General features: G+C 36.6%; 1 protein-coding gene and 1 non-coding gene across 9 annotated transcripts in view; both read left to right on the top strand.

Moving 5' to 3' along the window:
- Positions 1-18079, top strand: part of NRG3 (neuregulin 3) — a 1117203-nt gene that overhangs the window by 457897 nt on the left and 641227 nt on the right. The window lies entirely within an intron of this gene.
- LOC115900524 lies at positions 13872-13977 on the top strand. The gene has a single exon (XR_004060209.1). It is a non-coding gene; the product is annotated as a U6 spliceosomal RNA (small nuclear RNA).

Below are 18079 nucleotides of genomic sequence, written 5' to 3'. Positions count from 1 at the left end.
GCCAGGATTGGAAATCTCTCATCACCTTTAATGTATGTAATCTTTTCCAAATGAATTAAATTCTCTAACTCTGAATTTTCTTTTTTTTAAAAATAGTAATAAACATTAGCTATGTCAAAAAAGATTGTTTAAAGAATAAGGTGATCCAGAAAGACAGCTTAGTGTATTCTTTGAAGCATTTTAATTAGTAAAGGCTAGTATGGTAAAATTAAGAAGTGATGCTTGGAGTCATTTTAGGCATTGATACTTTATTCTATGTGATCAGTTCATTGGAAGAATGACCCTGGGCTAAGGGAATGCATACAGACCATGAAGTATGAGAAGCAAACAAGAACCAAAGAGAGTATTCGATTATTTGAATCCTAGGATCTTAGACTCTCATCTCAGAAGCAAGAATAGGATGAGAACAGAACATGGGACTAGATGCCCAGTCCATGGCCTGAGCGTCAGTGGTAAAACAGGAGAAAACTACAAGGACCCGGTGGATACTCTCAGCTTGCCACTGGACTACTTGAGATCGTATAAGATTTTTCTGTGTGAAAGACTGGCTCAGCAGTAGATGGGGCTGAGCTTTCAGTGTGAAGATAACTGTGACTACAATCAAGAGAGTCTGAGAAAGACAGGAATTGAAAATATTATTTCTTGCTTTATCTATCTAGCTTATTCATTTACATGAATTTCCTTCACTATTGTAATGATCTTAAAGACAATCAAACCCCAAAGAGTTTACTTCAGCAGAGGCAGAGATGTGAGTAAATTATGGAAGCTTAGGGACCCTCATATCCCCCATCTCAAAAAAATGATACTGCAGCTATAACTGCAAACCAAATGCAATTGCCTTTCTTTGTGTTCACATGATGGCTGAAATTTACTTGATATGTTTCTTCTCTCATGTAGACTAACATATATGACTTGTAAACCATCCCATGATATGTCTTAGTTAGGTAAGCTGCCATACCATAGACTGAGTGGCTGAAACAATAGAAATTTCTCACAGTTCCGGAAGCTGAATGTCCAAGATCAAGGTGTGGCAGGTGTGGTTTCTCCAGTGGTCTTTTTCCTTGGCTTGCAGTCAGCTGCTTCTGTCTGAGTCCCCACATAGCATTTCTCTATCCGCATACCCTCCCATGTCTCTTCCTCTTAAAAACACCGGACCTATCATATAAGGGACCTTTTCTTAGGATCTCATTAACTTTCATTACCTCCTTCAAGGCCCTGTCTCCAAAAACAGGCACATTGCGGGGTTAGGGCTTCACCTTATGAATTTTGGCAAGGGTTGGGTGGGTGCACAATTTATTTCATAACATGGTATGAGGAATAGGTGTTTACATAGAATTTGTCTCCTGAACAAAAATTCCATATCCTTATTTTGCAGAAGCCAACACTCTGGTTCAGAGGTTTATGGAATGAACATTTGCTAGAAGAAGGGGCAGTATCTTCACTGGTATTTTGGACGAGGGTCTTGTTTGGATGTTTGTTATGTGTGTGTCTTAAAAGAGTGAGACCTTCAGCCACATCCCTCAGTGGCTGAAGTAGCATTCTGGATTAAGGAATTTTTAAAATTAAATTAAAGTTTTAAATTAACACATGATAATAGTACATATTTACGGGGTACGTAATGATGTTTCAGTACTATGGAGCGTGTAGTGATCAGACCAGGATAATTAGCATAACCATCATAATTCATATTTTTTACAGATTGGTTGGCCAACATCTCTGCAATTCATGAATATAGAGGAACATGGTTTATGGACCTCTGCTCCTGTGGGCTCTGATCAAGTCCATAAATGGTTTGAGCAAGGATTGCTCAATTTCTGTTAACCTCACCATAGTCAGGGTTTGGGGACCTGTAACTGCCCTGGAGTGATTTCAAGATGCTGGGCCATTTCCAGTCATCTCTTATTCTCACGGAAACCTCCTAGCATTCCTGGCACATCGTCACTCAATAAAACCATTTCAATAAATGGTTGCGCAAATAACACCTATTCAAGTGTCCATGCCAGAGGGGAAGATGTGGGAACATACTAGAAGTTAATGAGCCAGAAATTTAAAGTTTTAATGTGTTTATCCCTGAATTTTGCCTCATCGATGCTTATTTTTAGAATGCCATATATTCTGTTGCTGGCATTCATTCCTAGTGCTTTTTTTTATAGCTGATCAGTTTTAAAAAGTAAAAGCAAGCTCATGCCAACTACACATTTCAGCCATTTTCTGCATCCTTTCCCTGCCTCCGAAGCAGAGGTATACAGGGGAGTGGAGAATAAAGCAACTGGACAGCCGAGGGCCATGCAGTCCCAGAGACGGCTGTTCCAGGAGCATGGAAGGAAATGCCAGTTCTTTCCATTTTTACTGAGATATTTTTAGAGTGGCGTCTTTTCTCCTTGGCTCGTGCCAGGGTGCTACTTTATTGAGGAGCTGTCAAACTTTTTAAAAAAGAATTATTTCTGTACAAGAAGAGTTTTCTTGATTCTATATCCACTGTGCGCTTTTATAAAAATCTCACTTGTTCTAGGAACATACTAATTAATAGTTATTGCAAGTTATTTTTTTTTCTTTTGCCTCAATCACCTAAAATAAAGGTGAGTTTTTTTTTTTTGTTAAGTTTTTTTGTTTGTTTGGTGGGTTTTTCTTTCTTGGTCTTTAAAAAAAAAAAAAAAAAGAATCACTGGAAATTACATTTCAGGGGCATATACCTGGTTTGGGACAGATTGAAATAAGAAGACATCCAAAACAGGGGTTATAGAGCACACAACATATATTTCCAAGCAAAAAAGCAAGGATGTTTTTAGATCTTTTGTCATATTGAGTCATTGTAAATAATGAGGCTAAATTTATTGGCCACATAGGATAATCTGTCTTACTCCTTCAAAGAAACTGCTCAAGTACATGACATTTCTGTCTCCCAACCAAATGTCTAATGTGCTTTTCTCTTGGCAATGTCACTTAAATCCCCTTCCAAATCTTTTCTTATATGTCAGCATGTAAAATAGACTCCTGGAAGCCAAAATGGCTGCTCAGGAAGGCCACGCTGTAAGCAGTTCATCACAGGAAGCTGGAGCTCTGTGCTTCTGGTCCTATGCTCCCTGGGCTGCTATAGCTATGGACCATGGCTACCAAACCAAGGGTTTCCCCCAAACCGCACCTAGCCTCTGCAGTCTGCCTGAGGTAGGAATTTCTTAGTGTGCATTGATTCTCTTTCTTCCACTTTCCTGATGACATTTCATTACGGCAAATAACAATTTTGGCCATAAAGATTTTCTATGTATGGATCTTTTCCAAAATATGCATCTATAGTTAGGAATAACTTAATAAGAAGACTCAGTGTTGGCACCATTTTTAAGAATATTTATTTCCCTGGGCTAATATTCTTTTAAAAATATTGCTTCTTAAGAGAAATGATACCTGTTAAAGAAAAATTAGAAGCGTCTGAATAAATTTGAAAAGGAAAGTCATGAAAAATTATAATTATATAAACTTTACTATTGCTGTTTTGCTATATTTTCTGGTCATCTTTGCTATATTTACCTCATTTTTATAGTCATGATTACGTAATATACTTCGGTTTTTCTCTTTTATTTGTTTAACATTGTATTATAATCAGGTTAACAGATGCTTCATAAACATCACCTTTGATAACTACATAAAATCCCACTGTTTGACTCCAAATATAATTTACTGAACTATGCTATTATTGGAAATTTATGCCATGTTAATGTTTCTATTCATATAGATATATGGCAATACAAATGTTTGAACAACATTTTTTTTTCACATTTAGGATGTTTTCTTTAGACAGATTCCATGTGGAAATATGAGGTCAAAACTTAGAAATATTTTTAAGCCTTTTGATAAATAGTGTTTTTTATACTGTTTCCTATCTGGTTGTAAGTACAAGTCTGTCCACCTGGCTTACTAAGTTGTCAGCATAAATTGGCACCAACTTAACATCTGAAATATAATAATATATACTGAGGTTCTTAGCATAATTTATGTTTCTTTTAAATTGGCATTGCTGATGACATTAACCAGGTGTGATTGGGGAGTGATTCTGTTGCCCACTGCTCCAGTTAATGTCTCAGTTCTGGCCATCTACTGGTCCAGTCTGTTTTCTACTGAACAACATATTGAGCTTACCTCTGCTGCTTCCTAGCTTTCATATTTACTGCAGAGAAATCTGCAATGATTGGACTTTTAGAATAGAAACTTAGTCATCTCTATTCCATGTCTTGAAAACTAGGCCCACACTATTTACTACTGACCTGAGAATTCAGCTTTGCCTCCATGTAGACCTGGAAAAACACCTTCTGCCTGTGCCCAGAATACCTGCTGAATCTGGTCACTCTCTACCTATGTTCCTCAATGCTTTCCCTCCTTTCAACTGTCGTCTTTTCGTCTTCTCTCTTTTTATTCTTGGTCTGGCACTCATGCAAGTAGAAGTGATTTTATAGCTTCCTCAGGCTTTTCATAAAAAGGAACCATTTCCATGCAAGTGCTATTTTTACCAGTCTCTGAATTGTGTAAAAGGCTTTGGTTCTCTGATATTTTCTGGACCATACTATGAAAATTCCCTGATGCTATAGACCCATGGGTTTTACTTTAACTCAGCATTTCCTAAACTATGCTTTTGTGGAATTTCAGTTCAATTTCAAAGGTTCCCATGGTCAAATAAACTGCAAACTGTGCTTCCTAAATGGTTTTCTTGAAGATTTGCGGTTCATGTTACCATATCTAATGGTTTGGAGACATCAGAAGGAAAAACTATATGTTTTAACTTGGTCGCTCCCCACTGAGGAACTATTTTTTTTCTCTTTTTATTTTTTATGGCTATACCTAGAGTCATTTTTCCTTAAAACCTATCTGGAAAAAGCTGGTTTGACCATGCAACCTGTTTATGAAAGTGGACCATGGTTTTACATCAGGGGGAAGATGTGACAAAAATAAACATTTTCCAATTTTGGAGCTGGACTGTGCACACATTTCTGTTCAGCACTATTAGAACCCCTTCAACATTTGGAAATTATAATGTTTCTGCAGATGGGAACAAGCTGGATGCCAAGGAGTATGCATGAGCGAGAGCAGACAGAGGCCCAGCCTGTGAGCGCCACTCTGCTCTGCTGGCAGTGATCCAGAGACTACCTAACAGAGAGAAGTGGATAACTTTATGGGCAATTTTTTGCCCACTGGTTGAAATGCTTAGGTTGAATTTATCAGAACCATGGTCAAATAAAGTTGTCTGTCACCCAAAGGGAAACATAAAGATGCCTTGAGTACCAGAGAAGGATTATTGATTTCTTTGGAGCCATAGTGTTCAGCCTCTCACAGCTGGGGAACTGCTTTACTGTGAAATAGAATTTTAGTTGGATACAAAATTAATCAGTTTTCACAGTTCAAAATTTTGACTGAGATGCTGTGTCAGTGTGTTTGGTACATGCTGTGTTTGAGCCTGGAAGCCTACGCCTCACATTTGTGTAGCATCGTGACACCACCAACTGCCTGTTGATGTCATGGGGAACAAGGGTAATGGGAGCAGGCAGTTTCTCCTCTGCCACTCTAGCTTTTTCTCCCAGCTTAAATACAGGGCTGACCTTTCACAAACTAACACATCTAGAGAGGATCTTAGTGGCTATTTAGTCCAACACTGACCAGAGTAAGAAATCCTTTTACAACGCCATGATCAGTGGCTGACCCAACCTGTACTTGCAATAATGGGGGATCCACCACCCTACACAGCAGCCCTATGGTTAGGTTTTGAATGATATCCAAACTTTGGTGAAATTCCTGTTTCCTGAATAAATCAAAAAGAAGGCAATTTCCATGTTGTCTCACCTCTCTACTGGCATGAGATCAATATCAAGGAGACAATCAGTCACTTACCTTTCGTGGCTCTGATGTGATCCATTTGTGATATTTTGGTCTCAAATGCTTGGGAAGACAGTAGATAGAGAAAGAAACTGATATTTAGGATCCAAAATTACCTGCCAAGTCCAATCTCTTGAGGCAATTAAATTAGAAGGATATGTAGGTCTTCCCAAGAAACAGAACTAGGCAAACATAGGCATTTATATTTGGTGCAATATTCTCACCCTAACAAAAAAAGAATATTTTTCTACTTATATAGCCAATCACACAGAAAGGATCAACAATCGAGTTTTCGAACATAATTTTTCATTTCTCAAAACTCTACTTGCGTAAAGAAAACAGTCTGTTCACAAAGAGACTTTCAGTTTTGCAGTGAAGTGTAATGGGAAGAATATATTCAGATATGTTTATTAATCAAGATCTACCCCTGCCTTTTATTCTACATTAGCTTAGGTGGTCCGTAACAATGGGGAAGAAAAGATGAGCAAATTATGGCCCTTGTCCTTAAGGAGCTCAGGATCTCCCCAGTGGGCTTCAGGAATTACAAACACCCACAAAATAGCCAGTGCACAAGGCAGAGAATGATACATGTTCTAATAAGAATAGCAGCAAAATGCTGAGGAAGCAGAGAGGAGATCAAGGGTAATGCCAGGTGAAAGACTGGGGAAGAGTACACAACTGAATTGACTCTGAGTTGCGTGTGGGAAAATGGATGAGATTTCAAAAGGCAGAGATAAAAGAGAGAGTTACTGCTACATGGAGGCATTTTCGTAGAATGTCCCTCAGTATAGGAAGCAGGGGCTTTCAAAACTCTGTATTCATCATTTTCTATAGACATTTTTTCTTGTTGTATGTCTTGTCACTGTATCCATAGATAAGATTTTGGAGATTTCTATGCTTATATCATTGATGGGATTGTTTTAAATAAATGTCTCATAATTTAGCAATTTTAGTTCCTGGAGTCTTTTCACACCTACTCAGAATACCTACAAGGTGCTTTTCTTGGTTCATAGGTACCCACTGCATTGACTTTTAATTTTGATTGGGGTCTCAGTCTCCTTATTATTTTTTTCTCATGGAAAAAGTTCATGCCCTGGCCAGGAAGGAGGAAAAGAAAAACAGCATACTGCCAGATGGCTCCAATCTTTCTGTATTATTGAAGACGGTGGGAGAAGGAAAGGGAGGAAAAGGGATGGGACTTTCAATCTGGTGAGTGAAAGCAAGAGTCTCGCCATGGTCAGGGATGGGTAAATAAGGGCAACTTTCTCTCAATATGGACATTCTCAATGGACATTTACATTCATTCATTACTTTTTCCCTGAAGCAGGGAAGGAGTACATGCTGTGTATCAGGAGTTGCCTTTTCAAAGCTCACAGTCTGGTAAAGGGGAAGGAAACATGTAAACTGGCATTTACAATGCAGTATGCTAAGGGCTGTGACAAAAGGAATGTGGAATCCTGTGTCTTTGAGGGCAGATAAGAGAGACTGCAAATAATAGCTCTAGAAGACCATGTCTGAGCCAAGCAAGAATTAGGTGGGCAAAAAGATGGTCATATTTTTTAAAAATTATGAGCATTCAGTAAGTGATTTTATAAAGAAAATAGCACATTCATTCATCTTAATTAAGTTTACTTTGCAGTTAATTACACTGAGTGACCTTGGGGATATATAAGTATTTGATACAGATTTAATATGAGGTGGATGCAAATATCACTGATAGGTGAGCTTGTGCTGCAAAATGATACAGAGTCCATCTGTGTTTGAGTAATCATAATTATCCAATCTCATTACATCCTGGAAGTTTTTCAGTTATTGAATGGAATAATATGCAGTTCTTCTGAAACTCTTAATAAAATTAATTCAAGCATACTTTATATTAAACAATATATTTTGGAAGAACACTACCAATAAATTTACCAAAAAAGATGATGTCATAGCTCTCAGGAGGTGCCAACATTTATTTACTACACACTACACGTTGCTACATGTATTCGTTTATATAATTCTCATTTAAAAAAATCTTAGCTGATATTGTTGGCTACTGCTCACATTTCATCCTCCATGCCCTTTACTTCAACTGAACTTCAGTTTTATTCCAACAGTCAGCCCACTGTCCTTCACATGACCATGCATTTGCTTCATGAAGCTACTCAGGGTAATGCCAATGTTCAGACTGAGAATGCTTAAGAGGTGGGCATGGGACTCAAATCTTGTTAATAGGAGTGATGATATTTAGATGTGATGCCTAAAATCATGGCAGCTATCTGTGACAAGGGAGCCTAGCCTAAAGGTATAGCCAATGATGGCTCAGCAGAATGAGTCCTTTATTTTTGGGGATCTAGGTAAATCACTATATTAGACAACCGAGGAATCCTTTCCTGCTAAAAGAGATAACGTTATTTTCCTTCAGATTTAAGCCATTTGTGTTGAGTTTTCTGAACTCTCAGCCAAAATCATTCTCACTGACAGGTAGGTACTCTCATTATCTCCATTTTACAAATAGGGAAACTGGGGGATTCAATAAGTTCAGTCAGCACTTTTGGAGGCTATGGCAGGGATCACTTGAGCCCAGAAGTTTAAAGCTGCATTGAGCCATGATCATGCCACTGTACTTCACCATAGGCAACAGAGCAAGACCCTGCTTCTCAAAAAGAAAGAAAAACAAACAAAAAAGAAGTTAAGAATGTACTGAATATCATACAGCTGGTAAAATATCAGAATTAGGATCAAAATCAAATCTGTCTTACTTCAATACCCTAGTGGTTAATTGGTGGTTAGACATCTTCTACATGTATTTTTTGAAATATATCACACTAAAGCACTGAAATAAGTGCCAAAAATGTCTAGTAATTCAAAGATATAATCTGTGAGAAAGCCACTTTCCCCAGTAATGTTTTATATCAAGGGTTGGTAAATTGTGTAAAGGGTCAAATAATAAATATTTTATACTTTATTGGTCATATGGTTTCTTTCACAACTACTCAACTCATTGTAGCTCAAAACGCCATAGACAATGCATAAACAGATGAGCTCAGCACTGTTTTAGCAAAATTGTAATTACAAAAACAGGTGGCAGACCAGATTTTGGGCCTGGGACCATAATATACTGAACCCTTCTCTACATGAACTAAATCTGATTCTTGGTGAAGGGTTCGCCAGGTAGGATGGGTAAAAGCTCATTTTACTATGTGTGTACAAAAAAATGTCACACCAGTAGAAGAGAAAAGGAGATATGGAGTGCAGTGTGGAAGGGGCAGAGAATGCGCCCTCTTCTCAAACTTTAAGATAACAAGGAAAATGACTATTTTCCTACTTTGTAGTGCAGATTGGGAAACAACTTCAGCCAACACAAAGGGAAGGGAGCTCATGGCTTCCACCATCAGAGAGGCAAGGTTAGATAGTAGATTTCTAGCCTACTATCTGTGCTTAAATTGGAATTCCTGTTAAAAATGCCAAATTTTCTCAGCAATAACTTTCAAAGACCACCACACCATTATCTTTCTTTCCCTTCCTTCCTTCCTTCCTTCCTTCCTTCCTTCCTTCCTTCCTTCCTTCCTTCCTTCCTTCCTTCTTTCTCTTTCTCTCTCTTTCTCTTTCTCTCTTTCTCTCTTTCTCTCTTTCTCTCTCTCTCTCTCTCTCTCTCTCTCTCTCTCTCTCTCTCTCTCTCTCTCTCTCTCTTTCTTTCTTTCTTTCTTTCTTTCTTTCTTTCTTTCTTTCTTTCTTTTTCTTTCTTTCTTTCTTTCATTTGTTTGTTTTGTTTGACAGTCTTGCTCTGTCACCCAGGTTGGAATGCAGTGGTACAATCTTGGCTTACTGCAACTTCTGCCTCCTTGGTTCAAGCAATTCTCCTGCCTCAGCCTCCCAAGTAACTGGGATTACAGGTGCCCACCACCACGCCTGGCTAATTTTTGTATTTTTACTAGAGATGGACTTTTGCCATGTTGGCCAGGCTAAAGACCACCATTATCTTTCATACCAAAAATATTGAATGATTCACAAGCAGTATAATACTCCATTTGCAGTTATTTCTGCAAATGGAGAGATAAGAATTGGAAGTGAACAGATGGTTATAGATCTTGATTTTTGTTTTAATTGCTTTCCAAATATCACAGAGAATGAACCAATTTTCTCAATAATATTTGTTCTGCAACAATGGTCTGAGAGTCAAGTTTGTCAATAAGGCAAAGAGTTTTGGGGAGGTTCATGGGGGTTTTTCTTTCTTTTTTTTTTTTTTTTTCTCAAATGGTTTACAAAAGCATAACATGAAATTGACTTATTTATTTGCAGAATCTTAACTAATGAGCCACATTTGTCCCCTTTTACTTCTTACTAAACTGGAAACATAAAAAAAGGATTTATAGGAAACCAAGGTTAAAAGATAGGAACATAAAGTTTCACTCTTCCTCCCCGCTTCTGGCGACCACTAATTTATTTTCTGTCTCTGTGGATTTGCCTATTCTGGACATTTTCTATAAATGGGACTATGTAATATGTAGACTTATGCCTACTGTCTTTCACTGAGCATAATGCTTTCAAGGTTCATGCATACTGTAGCATGAATCAGTAACTAATGTCTTTTATTAGTGAATAATATTCCATTGCATAGATGTACCACCTTTTTGTTTATTCATCACTTGGTGGACAATGGAGTTGCTTCCACTTTTTGGCTACTATGAGTAATATTTCCATAAAAACTCATAAACAAGTATGAACATTTTGTTTTCAATTCTGCTATGTGAGGAGTGGAATTGCTTGGTCATATGGTAACTCTAACATCTTGAGGAATGATCAAACTTTTCTGCAGCAGCTGCATGGTTTTACTTTCCTCAGTATTGTATGACTGTTGCTATTTCTCCACATTCTTGACAATACTCATTGTTGTGCATTCTAATGGGTGTGAGGTGATATTTCATTGTAGCTTTGATTTTACTTTACATAAATACTAACAATTTTGGACATATTTTTATGTGTTTGTTGGATGTATGTATACTTTGGAAAAATGTCTATTCAAATGTAAAGGAAAATTTTAAAGAACAGAAGATGTATGATAAAATTAATATTTACTGCATGTCTATAATGCATTGTGGCCTTTACTCATAAAAATGAATAATAAGTAATATTTTAATCATATTACATAAGTAAGTTCGGATAAATTAAGAACTTGCTAAAGAAAATAGTTGGCTATGCTTAAGCCAAGAGTCAAATAAGATCCACACACCTTCCCTTTGTCCCATGTAGATATCCTTCATGTACATTGATATGAAGATGTATGTCTTACAGAGATGAATAATACAAACATGACTGAATAAAGCATAACGTGTGCCCCTCTCCTCTCTGGAAAAATGTAAAAACATAAAAAAAAACTTTTATGGAATAATGCAGAAAAGGATCAATTCTCTTTCTGATATCAATATGATAGTCAAGTTGTAAGTAGTGCACTCGTGAGATCATCACCTTACTAGTGATTAATGGGGGCATCCCACACTTTATTGATCTAGTCTATGTAACAGCACATGCGAAATCCATGAGCTACCCTATGGAGGGCTTATTTATCTTTTAAAATGCTATAACCACATCCAGTGTCTCTAAACAAGTGCTTAGAGGTTAGCAAGCATTATGAGTATATTAGCCACCTAGATACAACTCTCCCCTGCCTGGCACTTAGCAGAGTGTAGATTGGGTACATGACAGTCAGTCACACATGCCTTGTTGCTCCTGGGAGGCAGTCATGTGCCTTATTATCTGAATTATTTCCTCACTTTCCACCCCAGGAACTAATATAGTACTCAGCAGTCTTATAGTAGATACTCAATGATAGATTGTTAAATAAATGACTTTAATTGGCGTCATGCAGAGATATTACAGAATTAGATATACAGCTGATACTCAATAAATATGTGCTGACTTATTTAGTAAAGACGGGAAAGATGTGCTTGGTGCCAAACACTGTGAAAATACCTCTACCACCCATTGTCTTTTCTTCTCATTTAGGCTTCATGAAACCCTGTGAATTATATGCTTTCATATATTCACCTTATTCATGTTCAAAATGTCAGCAAGTAGTAAAGTAGTAATGCAAACCCAGATCTGCAAAAGTACATTACGATGCATTAAGTTGTATATTCAGAACTCGGCACACTAAATTTCATCTGAGGCTAAAACACAGAGTCCCAATGTAATATCAAGAAACAAGCCTTTCCCACGTTTGCTTAAGATGACACTAACACTGTCATGAAGAAAATGAACAGGGGTGCACAGGATGAGACTTCTTCAAAGAAGTGAAATGATTGATATATTGGGTACTTTATGTGAGAAGATTTGAAGAACAATGTAATTGTTTTATTATCTGATTGCATATCCCTAAGACCTGGATGTTTTCGAAATGATAAATGACTTAATGACTGAATATATTCTAGTTGTCTGTTTTAAACAAATGTGACATTTTAGGGGTTAATACTACATTCTTGATTTCCTGTGTTTTTAGGCAGTAACTGTATTAGTCTCTTCTCACACAGTTATGAAGAAATACCTGAGACTGAGTAATTTAAAAAGAAAAGAGATTTAATTGACTCACAGTTCCATATAGCTGGGTAATCCTCAGGAAACTTACAATCATGGCAGAAGGCACCTCTTCACAGAGCGGCAGGAGAGAGAATGAGGGCCAGCAGAAGAAATGCCAGAGGCTTATAAAACTATCAGATCTTGTGAGAACTCACTCACTATCATGAGAACAGCATGGGGGAAGCTGCCTCCATGATTCAGTTACCTCCCACCAGGTCCTTTCCACACGTGAAGATTATGGGGATTACAATTCAACATGAGATTTGGGATGGGATACAGTCAAACCATATCAGTAACTTTCTCTCTTTTTAAAATTTTTAAAATTTCTATTTTTTTTAAGTTTGAACATGTTGAGATTCAAATATCTTAAGCTTCCAAGTGCTCTTTTGACTTTTAATATATTTCTGGTGTCCCTTTTGGTCTTTTTGGTTCTTAACGCTTTGGTTGCATGCTTGCATTTCCTCTCCTGCTTGTGTGCACTTCTCATGTGCCATGTCTAGGAAGTTGTATCCTTTCCACCTGATTTAGCATTTCTTTATCTTCTGTTGTGCAGCTATCAATATGTCATCTACGTTGGGGCTGGAGATATAAGACAGCTTAAAGATATAGTCCTTTTACGTAAACAACTATCCATCTTTTAAAGTACTTTAATATAATTTTCATAACTTTTCCAGTCAGCCAGAGTGAATACTCTCTAAAGTGTCTTTGACAGTTGGCTTTATTTTTTGAGGAGGAAACTTCTCTTGATTGACTTTTTTTTGCAGCGTGGTTTGCAGACAAGATACTAAGAATCTGGGGGTGGTGGCTGGGGCTAGTGTTAGAGTTAGCCCTGTTATAATCTGAGTTTCTCAACCCATCCAAAGGAGAACACCATAGAAGTAAAAACATATTTCCTATGCAAAGGCTGCATTAAGATATCTCTAGTTCCCACCTCAACCTACTCTCTAAGCCTCTAAGCCTTTCTTGTGTAAAATGCAGAGCCACCACACCACTACTGACAAAAGTGCCCTCTCCACGAGCTCTACTAGAATATTTTTTTCTACTTCTGCCATGACACTTGACATAGTTAGCAAATGCATAAGCAGGACTTCAAGCCAGGCGCTTGTGTTGCAATGCCTATCCCTTCTTTATGCCCCAGGCAGAGAAGAAAATGCTTGGATTTCTGAACACTACAATAAAAGATTCAAATAAAAGCTAAGACTATTAAGGGGAAAAATAAGATTTTTAAGTAATTAAAGTGAGTGATATTCATTTTCAGGAAGGTATTTGAAGATCAAGTCAGTGTTTAGACATTAATTCAAAGCCATAATGGAATGAAAAGAAAATTTGAAAGAGAAAGTAATAGAAATCCCCAGAGTCAAGCACTGTCTTTATTTTTGTACCCACCTACCTCACCCCAATACCTGCTTTGCGTAGTATTTTAGTGTGTGCTCAAAAAAAATGGGTGTTGGGTGCTTGCTTTGGCAGCACATATACTAAAATGGGAACAATATAGAGAAAGTTGTCATGGCCCTGCACAAGGATGACATGCAGATTTGTGAAACGTTCCCTGTTTTTATAGTTAATGGGTACAAAAAAAAAAATAGAAAGTTTAAGACCTATTATTTGATAGCACAGCAGGGTGACTATAGTCAATAATAACTTAATTGTGCACTTTAAATAACTAAGAGTGTAATAGGATTGTTTGTAACACAAAGTATAAATGCTTGAGGAGATGGATACCCCATTTGCCATGATGTGATTATTATGCATTGCATACCTGAATCAAAGCATCTCAAGTACCCCTTGAATATATACACCTGCTATGTACCCCCCAAAATTAAAAATAAAAGTATTTTTAATAATGGTGTTGGGTAGATGGATTCCAAGATGAATGAACTACCAAAAAATGGTGCCTTCTAATTGCTCTTATGTTTATTATTCTGGAGTCATAAATAGAGTGTTTGGCAAGCAGAAGCTTGAATATATGTAACTTAAAAGAGTCCAAAACTCAGCCCGGTTGGAAATGCAGAATATTAAAGAGATTTCTTTATGGAGTTGGGCTTTTTCGGCTTTTCCCTGCCTTTCTATGGATGAAGTGTGAAATAATAAGACTGCTGTGTGGGCCCTCCATAGTTCAGTTTCTCTTCTGTAAAATGAAAATGATATTTATATTGTATTAATAGGTTTATTCCAAGCATTATTATTGCATGCTGACTTCTAAAGTTTCTCTTATCCCAAGGTTGCTGGTTTGAATTGTTAAAACTATAATTCCTAAGGACAGATTTATTTATTTTAGATGTATATATCTGTTTTATTTTTATAGATTTAGGGAGTACAAGTGCAGTTTTCTTACATTAATATTTTGCATAGTGGTAGAGTCTGGACTTTTAGTGTATTCATCACCCAAAAAACGATTTGGTAATCCAATAGATAGTTTTTCAACCCTTACCTTCCTCCCATGTTCCCATCTTTTGTAGTCTCCATTGTATATTATTTACTGCTATATGTCCATGTGTATGTACCCTTTGTTTAGCTCCAGGTTATAAGTAAGAACATAAAATATTTTACTCTGAGTTATTTTACTTAGGCTCATTGCCTCTAGTTCCTCTAATCTGTTCTATTGATCTATATCTATTTTTATGCCAGTACCATGGTGTTTTGGTTACTAAGCCTTGAGAGTCCTAGATTTCATAAATCTTTTGCCACAAACTATATGATTTCTTTTTTATGGCTGAGTAGTACTTTATGGTATATGGTATTTCTGGTGTGTGTATGTGTGTATGTGTGTATGTTATGTGTGTGTGTGTATATATATATATATATGGAATATGGTATTTATGTTATATATATGTGTGTATATGTATACACATACCGTATATATTATATATATGCACACACACTCCATTAATAAATACTTAAGGTGATTCCATGTCTTTGCTATTGTGAATAGTACTGCCAAAAATATACAAGTACAGATATCTTTTTGATATAATGATTTCTTTCCCATCGGGTATATACTCAGTAGTGGGATTACTGGATCAAATGGTAGTTCTATTTTTAGTTCTTGGATAAATCTCCATAATGTTTTCCATAAAGGTTGTACTAATTTACACTCCCATCAACAACATATTAACATTCCCTTTTCTCCACATCCTCACAATATCTGTTGTTTTTTTTACTTTTTAATATTAACCATACTGGCTGGTGTAAGATGGTATCTCACTGTGGTTTTAATTTGCATTTATCTGATGATTAATGATGTTGAGAATGTTTTTCAAATGTTTATTGGTTGCTTGTATGTTTTCTTTTAAAAAGTGTGTGTTTACATGTTTTGCCCCCTTTTTAATGTAGTTACTTATTTTTCTTGTTGAGTTATTTGAGTTCCTTGTAGATTCCAGATATTAGCCCTTTGTCAGATGCATAGATTGCAAATATTTTCCCATTCTGTAGGTTGTCTGTTTGCTGTGTTGATCATTTATTTTGCTGTGTGGAAGATTTTTAGTTTAATTAACTCATATATATATATATATATATATATATATATATATATATTTATTTATTTATTTTTCTTGAGATGGAGTCTTGCTCTGTCTCCCAGGCTGGAGTGCAGTGGTGTGATCTCAGCTCACTGCAACCTCCACCTCCTGGATTCACGCCATTCTCCTGCCTCAGCCTCCCGAGTAGTTGGGACTACAGGTGCCCGCCACCATGCTTGGCTAATTTTTTTGTATTTTTAGTAGAGATGGAATTTCACTGTGTTAGACAGGATGGTGTCAATCTCCTGACCTCGTGATCTGCCTGCCTCGGCCTATATATTTGTTTTTTTGATGTTTGCTTTTGAGGACTTGGTCATAATATTTTTGCCTAGGCCAATGTTCAGTAAAGTCTTCCTAGGTTTTCTTCTAAAATTTTTACAGTTTCAAGTCTTACATTTAAGTCTTTAATTTCATCTTGAGTTAATTTTTGCATATGGTAAGAGATATGGGTATGGTTTCATTCGTCAGCATATGGTTATCCAATTTTTCGAGAACCATTTGTTGAACAGAGTGTTCTCTTCCCAGTAGACATTTTTGTTGACTTAGTCAAAGGTCGGTTGGTCACAGGTATGTGACTTTATCAAATCTAGGGCTCTCAATGCTATAGTAATCAAAACAGTATGGTACTGGAATAAAAAATAGACATATAGATAAATGTTACAGAATGAAGAACTGATAAATGATTTCAATACAGTTTCAAGATACAAAATCAACATGGAAAAATCTGTGGCACTGCTAAACACCAATAATAATAATCGAGCTGAGAACCAAATCAAGAACTCAATCCCCTTTAAAATTGTTACAAAAAAATACATTGGCATATATTTAATGAAGGAAGTGAAAGATCTCTACAAGGAAAACTGCAAAACACTAATCATAGATGACATGAACACGTGGAAAATCACCCCATGCTCATGGATTTGAAGAATCAATATCATTAAAATGACTATACTGCCCAAAGCAATGTACATATTCAGTGCCATTCCATTACATTACCGATTTCATTTTTCACAGGATTAGAAACAAAAAATCCTAAAATTCATATGGAACCAAAAAAGGGCTTTAATAGTCAAAGCAATCCTAAGCAACTGGAACAAAGCTGGAGGCATCACATGCCAGACTTCAAATTATACTAAAGACAGATTTAGACCATGAAAGTAGACCTGATGTACAGCAGTACACTTCATTAATTGTACTGACTGTTAAGAAATTACAATAATTTTATTCTATGTGGTAAACAACCACTGCTCAAATCCCCCTGAAAATTGTCCCCCTATGCCACCCTGGATGCCTGGGTTCCCAAACCTCCTCAGTGTTAATCCAGAAACAAGAATTAACATATAGCCCCAGAGGGACCTCCAGGACCCTGCTTCTCTCTTATGGCTGTGCAGATTTATTCTGATTAGTCTTCTAATTTTCATATGACTTATTAAATATTTTGAACATCACATCCATACATACTTTCCAGTCAAGAAATTTGGATGTGGGAGAAAATTCTTTAATAAACAAACACATTAATTTTCATTTAAAAAACTGCTTTATTTTTTACATGGAACCCATGAACATAAAAAAAAAAAAAAACAAAAAACCCTTGATTATTAGTCAGCTTCAGGTATGTTCACAGAAGTATAGATATGTTTTTCATCATTCATTTCCAAAAACATTATTACAGATTCGGAGCAACAAGATTCTGTTACCTTATCATTCTGAAGTTTTGTGTATGCCTATGATGTTGGTATAATCTTCATTGTTATAACCATTATGATACTTAGTCACAGAAAGGATGGATTAAGCATTTATTGTGTGTCAGGCTTTGTAATAAATTATGGTGATACAGAGGTTGACTTGCTAGGTCCCTAAGTTCCCATAATCTAGTTTGAGAAGAGGATGGAGAACAAACATGTAAGCAGTGAAACTGTAATTCAGAATGATCGTCACAGTATTAGAGATGAATAGGAAGTGTGCCTGGAGCTCTGAATACTTTCAGCCACTTCTAACCTGAGGAGCTAGGGAAGACTTCAGTATGTGCTTACATTTCACATAAACCTGAAACAATTAGAAAATATTTGTTAGGCAGAGATATGTAGCTGTGTACAACGTAAAGGGAATAGCACATTTAAATTCATAGTCTAAAAGTGGCC

This window comes from Rhinopithecus roxellana, chromosome 11, assembly GCF_007565055.1.
Source record: "Rhinopithecus roxellana isolate Shanxi Qingling chromosome 11, ASM756505v1, whole genome shotgun sequence".
In the NCBI taxonomy this organism is placed as follows: domain Eukaryota; kingdom Metazoa; phylum Chordata; class Mammalia; order Primates; family Cercopithecidae; genus Rhinopithecus; species Rhinopithecus roxellana.
The sequence above is the reverse complement of the archived record's forward strand: the minus strand, read 5'-3'. Positions and strand labels throughout refer to the sequence as shown.